The sequence below is a fragment of the Pteropus alecto genome, unplaced genomic scaffold (assembly GCF_000325575.1).
Source record: "Pteropus alecto unplaced genomic scaffold, ASM32557v1 scaffold87, whole genome shotgun sequence".
NCBI classification, from domain to species: Eukaryota; Metazoa; Chordata; class Mammalia; order Chiroptera; family Pteropodidae; genus Pteropus; species Pteropus alecto.
Window position 1 is genome coordinate 162,828 of NW_006443225.1, and position 11,828 is coordinate 174,655.

Here is an 11,828-nt window from a genome sequence, read left to right on the forward strand (position 1 = left end):
AAAAAAAAAAAGAAGTATCTTTAGGCATAGGATTTCCTGGAGAAAACAGTATGGTGAGGAGATTGGAATAACAAAATTTGGGGGTAGGATTCCTAGACAAAACTACTTTCTCCTACAAAGAGGAGTCAAAAAAGGAGAGAGATCAAGCAAAAAAATATATATGTATCAACGTGAAAAGGTGGCGAAGGAGAAGCTTAAAAGCAAAGATGAACTCAGAAGATATGTTTGAATACAGCAAGAGGTTCAAATTTAGCTATACTTTGAGATGGGGGAGGTGAGTGGAGCCAGGGAAGTAAATTTAAATATCAGAACTGAAAGTGTTATATAGAAAAAAGTTTCATTAGTCAAGAGGGCAGCAAGACTTAACATTTGAACACTTTTCCAAGGTCAGACAGCTAGTCACTGATAGGTTCCCCAGAAGCTAGGGCTGCTATCATCCCAGTGTTCTTTCTACCACATGAACCAGTCAAATTCTAAGTGAGAATTTTTGTTAGAGTTACAAGAAGCCACCCATTGTAAGGAAATATTGAAAACAAAAAGAATGCCATGCTTTAGTTGTAGGGAGTTGATTTGCCAACATCATGGGATAGAGTTATTTTAAGTCATGCTTTAAGCAGAAAAAATATTACAATATGTCAGAAACATTGTTTGCAAACATATAATATAATTAGAATGGGACTTCTAATGGTTATAGTTTACTTAAAAGATAACAGCAAAAAATTAAGTGCTCTGTTTAAGGATTAAAGTTAATGCATTCCTTCAAGGAAAATTGAGGAGAAATAAGACATAGTGTTAAATAATTTTGTGTTGTGTTAGAGATGCTGAAGAACACATTAGAGTGAGAAAATATGAACTAAAATAACAAATAAACGGTGAAGTGCTGAGCAAGTTGAAAGGAGCCTCAGCATATCGGTTACTAATTTGTTAAAGTGGCGAGACAGTCATGTGATATATTTATAAGTTGACAGATTTTGGATTTTGTTTAAGACATACTTATTAAATATTCTGAAAATACACTCTAGGTCGGAGGTCCCCAACCTCCAAGCTGAAGACCGGTACCGGTCCGAGGCCTGTTAGGAACCGGGCCTCACTGCAGGAGGTGGGCAGCGGGCTAACAAGAGAAGCTTCATCTGTATTTGCAGCCCTTCCCCAGAGACAGCATCACCACCTCAGCTCCACCTCAGATCATCAGGCATTAGATTCTCATAGCAGCACCGGTCTATGGTGTCACAAAAGTTGGGGACCACTGCTCTAGGTGACTAGAGAGTCATCTATAGATACACATAAAATAGTGTTTTAAAAGTGTCTTTACATAAATTCTCTTCTAATAGTCTGCGAAAAATATTTGAGAAAGATTTAGTTAATTTCAAACACTTAAAGGAGGTCAAATCAAAGACTTGCAGAAGAGCAAGGCTTGTGCTTTTTGCTACACTATGTCAAAATTGTTTGTTTGAACTTCTGCCACTTTTCATCAAACAGAAATGCAAACACTCATTAACATTAACCCAAGAATTCACAGACCAAGAAAATTAGAAAGAAATCCAGACCCTTGACTTTTCTGCCAATCAAAACCATTGAATATTAGCAATGAAAGGTTTTTCCAAGTAGAGAAGAAGCTAGTGCTTCTCAAACTTTTATGTACATGTTAGTAGCTTAGAAGTCTTGTTAAAATGCAGGTTTAGTAGATCTGTGCTGGGCCTGAGAGTCTGCATTTTTAATAAGCTCCCAGGGGATATCGAACATGATGAAACTCTGCTAAAATGAGGAGAGAAACATATCCCAACTGAAATAACAGAACAAAACTTCAGAAAAAGAACTGAGTGAAATGGAGACAAGCAATCTACCAGATATAGAGTTCAAAACACAAGTTATAAGGGTGCTCAGTGAACCTAGGGGAGTCTAGATGAACTCAGTGAGAATCTTAACAAAAAGATAGAAACCATAAAAAAGAACCAGTCAGAAATCAAGAATACAATAATTAAAATAAAGAATACATTAGAGAAAATCAATAGCAAATTAGATGAAGCAGAGGATCAAATTAGCAATCTAGAAAACAAAGTAACATAAAACATCCAACTGGAACAACAAAAAGAAAAAAAGAATTAAAAGAAATGAGAATAGTTTAGAGGACCTCTAGGATAATACCAAGCATACCAACATTCTTATCATAGGGGTACCAGAAGGAGAAGAGAGAAGCCAAGGAAGAGAAAATCTATTTGAAGAAATAATGACTAAAAACTTTCTTTACCTGGCAAAGGAAGTAAAAACAAGTCCAGAGAGTGCAGAGTCCCAAACAATATGAACTCAAAGAGACCCACATAGCATAATTAAAATGGTTAAAGACAAAGAGAGAATCTTAAAAGTAACAATAGAGTTAGTTATGTATAAGGTAACTTCCATACTGTCAGCTGATTTCTCATTGGAAACTTTGCAAGGTAGAAGAGAGTAAAGTGAAATATTAAAAGTGATGGAAATCAAAGAACCACAACTAAGATTACTCTACCCAGCAAGGCTATGATTTGGTTGCTCCTACCAGGAGAGATAAATATTTTCAAAGAAGAGATAAACATTTTCCCAGACAAAAGAAAAAAAATAAATAAGCTAAAGAAATTCATCACCACTAAACCAGTATTACAAGAAGTGCTTAAGGGACTTCTTTAAGTAGAAAAGAAAAAATAAAACATATAAATCAAAAAATATTGGAAAGGAAAAAATTCTCACTGACAAAGGTAAGCACTTAGTAAATGTAGTGGAGATCAACTAACTATAAAGCCAGAACAAAGGTTAAAAGGCTAAAGTAGGAAGATCACGTGTAATTACAACAATAAAGTAAGGAATATGCACAAACACACACACACAGAGAAAAAGCAAAAAAATAATGACCAAAACATCAATGTGGAGGGGGTGAGTAAAAATCATAGCTATTTTAGAATGTATTCAATCTAAAGTGATCATCAACTTAAAATAAACTGCTATAAACACAGTTTAGTATATATAAAGCACATGGAAATCACAAACCAAAAATCTATGAGATCTTATACAAGAAATAAAGAGAAAGGAATCCAATTAATGACACTATAGGAAGTTATCAACATGCAAGAAAAGAGAGCAAGAGAATAAGAAAAGAACAGAGAAAGGCAACAAAAATAATCAACAAACAACTAATAAAATGGCAATTGCTATATACCTATCAATAATTACTTTAAATGTCGATGGACTAAATGCCCCAATCAAAAGACATAAGGTGGCTGAATGGATAAAAAAAAAAAAAAAAGCCCCTTACATATGCTGCCTACAAGAGACCTACTTCAGATCAAAGGTGCACACATAATGAAAGTAAAGTGATGGAAAAAGATAGTTCATGAAAAAAAAGTCTGGGGTAGCAATACTTACATAAGACAAAATAGACTTTAAAACAAGGGCTGTAACAAGAAATAAAGAAGGCCATTTAAAAATGAGAAATGGATTAATCCAACAAGAGAATAAAACTCTCATAAACATCTATGGACCCAAAGTAGGAGCACCTAAATACATAAAGCAAATATGGACAAAACTTAAAGAAGGGATAGCAGTGATGCAGTAATTGTAGGGGACTTTAATATCCCATTGACCTCAGTGGAAAGATCATCCAGACAGAAAATCAACAAGAAAACAGTGGCCTTAAATCAGACACATTAAACCAGATGGATTTAATTAATATTTTTAGGACATTTCACTAAAAAGCAGAAGAATATACATTCTTTTCAAGTATAGACCACATGTTAAGCCACAAAACAAAACTCAATAAATTTAAGATTGAAATCATATCATCATCTTCTTTGATCACAATAATATGAAAGTAGAAATCAATAACAAGAAGAAAATTGAAGAACACAAAACTCACGGAGGCTAAATAACGTATTACTAAACAGTAAATGGGTTAGCAACCAAATCAAGGAAAAAATTAAAATATACCATGAGACAAACGAAAAGAAAAACACAATAACCCCAAAATTGATGAGACAGCCAAAGCAATTCTAAGAGGGAAATTTATAGCAATACAGTCCTACTTCAAAAAACAAGAAAAATCTCTGATAAACAATTTTATCTTATACTCGAAAGAACTAGAAAAAGAACAAATCCCAGAGTGAATAAAAGGAAGGAAATAATAAAGATCAGAGCAGTAAGAAAGAAACAAAATAGATTCTAAAAAACAATACAAAAGATCACTGAAAGCAAGAGCTGGTTTTTTGAAAATATAAACAAAATTAATAAACCATTAACCAGATTCATCAAGAAAAAAAAGAGAGAGGATCCAAATAAATAAAATCAAAAATGAAATAGGAGAAGTGACAACCAATGGCATAGAAATACAAAGGATTATAAGGAGAACAATTATATGCCAAAAAAAAAAAAAATAGACAACCTGGAAGAAATAAATAAATTCCTAGAAACATACTCTTTCCAAGGCTATCAGGAAGAAACAGCAAATCTGAAAAGACTTTAACTACTAAAGAAATCTAATCAGCAATCAAAAAACTCCAAAGAAACAAAAGCCCTGGACCAGATGGCTTCACAGGTGAATTTTCTTAAACATTCAAAAAATTAATACCTATCTTTCTCAAACTATTCCAAAAAAAATTGAAGAGAAGAGAAAGTTCCCAAACTCATTTTATGAGGCCTACATTATCCTGATACTGAAACCAGACAAAGACACTACAAAATCAAAACATTGATGCAAAAATCTTTAGTAAAATATTAGTAAACAAATTCAGCAATACATTGAAAATATTATACACCGGGGTCAGGTGGGATTTATTCCCAGATGTAAGGGTGGTTCAATATCTGCAAATCAATAACGTGAGACATCACATAAACAAAATGAAGGATAAAAAGCATTTGATCATATCAAAAGAGGCAGAAAAAGCATTTGACAAGATTCAATATCCATCTATGATAAAAACTCTTAGCAAAGTGGGGATAGAAGGAACATACTTTAGCATAATAAAGGACATACAGGATAAAACCACATCATACTTAATGATGAAAAGCTGAATCTTTTTCTTTAGGAACAAGAATAAGACAAGGAAATCCATCCACTCTTACCACTTTGTTCAACATAGTATTGGAAGTCCTGCCACAGCAATCAGACAAGAAAAAGAAATAAAAGACATCCAAATTGAAAGGAAGAAGTAAAATTGTCATTATTTGCAGATGAAATGATACTATAAAAGAGAACCATAAAGAATCCACCAAAAATCTATTAGAACTAATAAATGAATTCAGTAAAGTAGCAGGATGCAAAATTAATATTTATAAATTGGTTGCATTTTTATACACCAAAAATGAACTATGAGGAAGAAAAAAAATTAAGAAAATAATCTCATTTACAACTGCACAAAAGAGAATACATTACTCAGGAATACATTTAACTAATGAGGTAAAAGATCTGTTCTCAGAAAACTACAAGACACTGAAGGAAGAAATTGAAGAAGATACAAATAAATGGAAGCATATACTGTGTTCATGGATAGGAAGAATTAATGTCGTTAGAATGTCCATACTACCCAAAACAATCGATGCAATCCTTATCAAAATACCAATGACATTTTTCACAGAACTAGAACAAATTATCCTAAAATTGATATGGAACCACAAAAGATCCTAAATAGCCAAAGCAATCTTGAGAAAAAGGAACAAAGTTGGAAGTATCACACAACCTGATATCAAGTTATACTACAAGTCTATAGTGATCAAAACAGCATGGTACTGGCATAAAAACAGACATAGATCAATGGAACAGAACAGAGGACCCAGAAATAAACCCACATCTATATGGTCAATTAAGCTCTGACAAAGCAAGCAAGAATATACAATGAGGTAAAGACAGTCTTTTTAATAGATGGTATTAAGAAAACTGGACAGATGCATGCAAAAAAATGAAACTAGACCACCTTCTTATAGCATATACAAGAATAAAATCAAAATGAATTAAAGACATAGATGTAATATTCAAAACTATAAAACTCCTAGAAGAAAACTGAGGCAGTAAACTCTTACATTGTAATAGTTTTTTGAATAGATCTCCTCAAGTAAGGGAAACAAAAAAACAAAAAAAACAAATGAAACTACATCAAACTAAAAATTTTTGCACAGGGAAGAAAACCATCAACAGAATGAAAAGATGACTTACTAAATGGGAAAATATATTTACTAATGATACATTACTAATAATTACTAATGATACATCTGATGAAGTGTTAATATCCAAAATATATAAGAAACTCATAAAACTTAACACCAAAACAAACCAAACAATCTGATTTTAAAAAATTGGCAGAGGACCTGAATAGACTTTTTTTCCAAAGATAAATACAGATATCCATTAGACATATGAAAAGATGTTCAACATTACTAATCACCAGGGAAATGTAAGTTAAAACCACAATAAGAAATTACCTCACAACGGTTAGAATGGCTATCATCAATAAATAAATAAACAAGTGTTGGTGAGAATGGGGAGAAAAATAATCATTGTACGTTGTTAGTTAGGTTGCAAATGGGTGAAGCCAATGTAGAAAACAGTTTGGAGTTTCCTCAAAAAGTTAAAAATAGAACTACCTATGAAGTATTCAGCAATTTCACTTCTGGGTATTTATCCAAAGAAATCCAAAACACTAATTTAAAAAGATATTTGCACCCTTATGTTCATCATAGCTTTATTTACAAAAGCCAAGATATGGAAGTAACTTAAGTGTCCATCGATAGATGAATGGATAAAGAAGTGGTTCATATACACAATGGAATATTACTCAGACAAAAAAAAAGAATAAAACCTTACTGTTTGTAATAACATAAATGGATTTTGAGGATATTATGCTAAGTAAAATGAACCAGACAGAGAGAGACAAAATACCATATGATTTCATTTATACACAGAATCTAAAATACTAAATACATGAACAAACAAAACTGAAACAAATTTATAGGTACAGATAATATTGAGATGTTTGCAGATGAGAGGGGTGTTGGTGAGATGGGTGAAAAAGGTGAAGGGATTAAGGTGTACAAATTGCCAGTTACAAAAAACAGTCACAGGGGTATAAAATACAGCATAAGGAACATAATCAATAATAATGTAATACTTATGTATGATGTTAGATGGGTACTAGACTTATAGCGGTGATTACTTCGTAAGTTACATAAATGTTTAATCATTATGTTGTAGACCTGAAACTAACAGAATATTGTATGTCAATTGCAGTTGAAAAAATTTAGAAGAAGAGGAGGAGAAGGAGAAAGGGGAGGAAGAGGAGGACGACAACGACGACGACGTGCTGTACTCGCAGTTATGGAAGATAATACAGTGCAGGGGGTAAGAAAAGGCATGGGATGAGTACTGGACCACAAGACAGGACCTAAGTTATGCCTTTGATTCAGTCACGTATTAGTCAAAGACTGTGTGTAAAGCATTTAACATCCCTAAACTAGGCTCATAAAATAAATGTGGATAATGTCATTTGTCCTGACTATTCTACAGCTGTGTGGAGCCAATTGGACACCGTACATATTTCAACAACTCACTCAATAGGCATCTATTGCAGGCCCACTCAATAGCGGATTCAATGTTAAATGCTACAAAAGTATATAAGTACATAAATATATGATAGCACTGTAGTTAATGGAATTTACTTGTTGAACAACAAACTTTATTTTCATTCTTATTGAAAGTCTTCCTAATATATTTTAAAATACTTTCTTAACATAGTAAGTAAACAAAATTATTTCTCTGGAATGATTAAGTTGTCTCACGCCTCAAAATTGTATGATCAATACCAGCCTCACCCATCACACAAGGTGTGGATGAAGAAGGTGGAGGAGAGTGGGCAACTGGACAGTGACACTTTAGACATTCCCTAAATAGATACTTCCCTTGTTCTAAGTTTTTATTATTACCTTCTTTGGTTATCAGTCTCACTTTTTCTTCAAAGTGGCTTACAGAAAAACACATTTTCTTAAAGATACCAGTTTCTTGGATTCTAATTTATAGGTTTGGCCATAATATTTAGAAAGACATGTTGCTAACATAAATACAGTAGGTATGTCATTGAAATATCCAAGACATGTACTGAAGACTGCATTTGGAAATCATAGCAATAAAAAAAAAAATAAAGAAGAGGTTTTCTCTCTTCTTTTATCCAACCTTGTGATTACAACTACTTATTTCTTTTAACCCTGCTGATAGATTTATGGAACACTTGATAATAGAAATCAGTTTCTTTCCATTCTATTTTTTTTAGTTGTCATCTCCAGAAATATGTGCAACAATAGTTCCAATAAAATCACAGCTATTAAGGAAACTTTATACTAAAAAAAAATAAATTGGGAAAAAAATCATTAAGTAAAATGTCTGATGTAAAGGCTATAGTGAATGAAATAAGATAGAAGAAAAAGGAGAAAGCCTTCCATCTAAATCTATGTTACAAATTTTTCACATTGATTAAATGTTGTTATTAAATCTATAGTTAATGGATTAAAGTTTCCAAGATGTTTAACAAGTTACATATTTAACATATTACAAGAAAATGCCAGATGATAAGCTTTTAAATGAAGGAACAATTTATATAAAATAAAATAAGGTATAAAAAGACAACTAAATTAAAATGTTTTATTACAAAACTTAAGCCAACAAATTAGTAAACAGCAATAAGATCATAAACAGACAGTGGGATTTGACTCTAATATACTTAGTAGAGTCTTGAATTCATTTGTGTCTCTAAATAGTCACATAGGAAAGCCATTTCAGAAGCTAGAATATATTCTCTTAATTAGAGGAGAGGGGCTGGACTGGTGTAAAAACACTTTGCCAATGCATGAGACAATTACCAATATTAGTAGATGCAATAGCATGAGGATCAGAGTAATGATAATAAAAGAAATAGGCAAAGATAATACAATTGTCATGATTTAGAAAGACACAAGAGAGCTTTTTCAACACCACCTGTAACCTGAATTGTGTTGAAGGAAAGGCTGGAAATGCTAATAAGGAATATGATTAAAGGTGGCCCTGTGGTTATAAATTGCTTTTTTAATGGTGATGATAGTAGCTGACATAGAGTATAATAAGAAGATGAGAATGTCACTATCAATTTTTATTAGTGTCATGAACAATATACAGTTTATTTAAATTAGCTTCATTTGTATTAGTATTTTTGTAAGTGGTAGCTCTAGAAGCAATAACATGTTCAATGCATTCTAAAAAGAAAAAACTAAATAAAGTTGCCAGTGTTCTCTACAAAAAAGCCATAACTTTTATGCTGGGGAAAATATGCCACATTTCCTAAGATACTCAAAATTCAGGCATATAACCAATTCTGGATTATAGATTGAAAAAAATCTGAGGAATAAATTGCAAGAGCAATTGTAGCAAATGGATAAAGTTCTACAAAACTAAAAAGACACTAAAGTATAACCTCTATACATATAAACTTTTCCACACATATAGAAATTTCCCACAAGATTTGCATAGAATAATAACTAGGGTCTATATCTGAATCAACATAAACCATTTAAGAAACAACTTAGGACCTATTCAGCCTAACCATGGTCATTCTGTTGAAAATAAGCAATTATAAAATTAGCAATAATCAGTTAGCAATTTTCATAAACTGATTTTTATTATTAAAATAGGTAAAATAGTTTTGTTTATGAATTTCCTCAGCGATTATCATTAGCTTTCTGAGTTAGTCTAATGACAAGTTAGGCAAAATTAAATTTGATAAAATAATTTCTAGAGAATTAGAAGAATAAGAAAAATCATTTTTAATTAAAATATATCCTTTGAATTTCAGAAAACTAAGCTTTGAAAGGTATACCATTTGGGTTAAAGTGTAGAATTTTAAAATCCAGCTGCTGAGGACATGAACAATAAATCTTTTTTTTTTTTAATTTATTTTCTAGACAGTTAGTATTAACTGCGTATGAGAGAAAGCATAGCCTGGTAGCCGAGAAGTTGGTCTCTGAGCAAGAAGTCTGGATTATTTACTAGTTGTGAAATCTTTGACTATTTACATAAACTTTATTTTCACTTTCTTCATCTGAAAATTGGAAATCTCATAGTTTCTACCTTGTAAGATTGCTGTGAAGTTTAAATGAGACAGAGTGATGAATAATACCCAAGTTTCTGGCACACAATAAAACCTCAATAATATCAGTTTTATTATAATTATTAATGCTAATAGAGTGCTTAAATAGTCATTTTTATTTTTCCAGAAAGTTTATATTAAACATTTCCTCCCCACAAAGTTGCTTCTCTCTGCTACTTCCTTCCATTTTTTCTATGAATTATATATTTCTCCTTAGGGCAAAGCACATGGTTATTCCTTCAGCATTCTCTTTTTCAAGTTATTTTTCAAGACACATCGCTCAAAATCCTATTTTCTCCCTCCGAATAGTTTGAATCCCTAAAAAGACTGACTAAAAATACAGTTACTTCACAATAAAACACAGTAAAAACACAAGCAGAGGACCATGAGTTTTGAGGTACCCTATTTCTACTGTAGACCACTAGAAAACCATTCCTTGAGATGCCAAAGATCTTTGAACCCTTGATAATTTTAAACTCCTCTTGATCATTCTGCAGGGGACATAAAGTCTCTAAACTGGTAAGAATTTTAAATGAGAACAGATTTAATAAACAAGAATTTAAATGAGCCAGACAATTCATTTACTCCTGCCCCAGTGTGGGGGTGTACTATGTGTTCTGCTCTTATAAAGTAGTTTAAAATCTAAAATTCTCAATGACAAAATTGATAATGTAGGCAGGACCATGGATTCCCTACTAACGAATTTACACAAAGAACATCAGCGTGAAAGCTTGTCCTCAATTCTGATAGATATGTGTTCTACTAAGTAGGTGAACCAACAATGACAGAATGAATCATGTGGAACACAGAAATAATTAAGATAGCTCTGCTTCAGAAAATCACAGAGCACAGTTGTTTGGAAAAATAACTATGTAAACTGATAACATATATATTATGAATTTCAGTGTGTATCAGACATTATTACACATCCTCCAGTTTTCAAACATTTTCCTAAGAAACAAATATAGACCACTGTTGTTTTTATAAGGGTAGATTAGATAGTGGATTTGGGTCTTTCTGGGTTTGCGATAGCAAATTTAGAGGAGACAAGGGACTTACCTTGTTCCTGACACAATTTCACTAAAAGATATCATCAGTGCAGAAAATGTATCATTAGTATGTGTTTCTATTTAAATATGTACTTTAAAAAACTATACCTCACAAAGATATTGTGAAAGAAAATCTACTTAGAGTTTATTCTGCAAAACTCATTAAAGTGGACTTTTCAGAATATTACCTGAAGTGCATTACAGGAAATGCTTGGATCCACCCAAAAACCTATCAGTTACATTATTTTCAAATGTCTACATTAAAAAAAAATCATGTGGTTACTTGATAGAATTATCTAATTATTTTAAAAAGTAGAGGATTTAGGATGAGTCATCCATTAATCAAGTTCACAGATAAACAGCTCAGTTCTTCAGTGCATAAACAAACCACATGCAAGTTGTGCATACACTCCATGGAGAAAAGTGAAAAATTACTCACATTACGGCAAAATATTGCTATTTTTTGTTTTCACAATAGTAGCTTGAATTATTTTGGTTATCAATAGTTTCTCCTTTCTCCTTTTCTTCGGTGTGTAGACAAAGGCTATGTGAAATAAGCCCATTGGCTTATTCCTCGTACTAAAACAGGGATTCTGAAGCTTAAAAAGTACAAAACGTTCTAATAATTAAATCAAGTCAATATTAGAAAATATTG

The 11,828-nt window shown here is 32.0% G+C and overlaps 1 protein-coding gene across 7 annotated transcripts in view; it reads right to left on the reverse strand.

The window, feature by feature from the left end:
* Positions 1 to 11,828, reverse strand: part of LOC102897725 (suppression of tumorigenicity 18 protein) — a 262,470-nt gene that overhangs the window by 82,642 nt on the left and 168,000 nt on the right. The gene's annotated exons all lie outside the window — the stretch shown is intronic.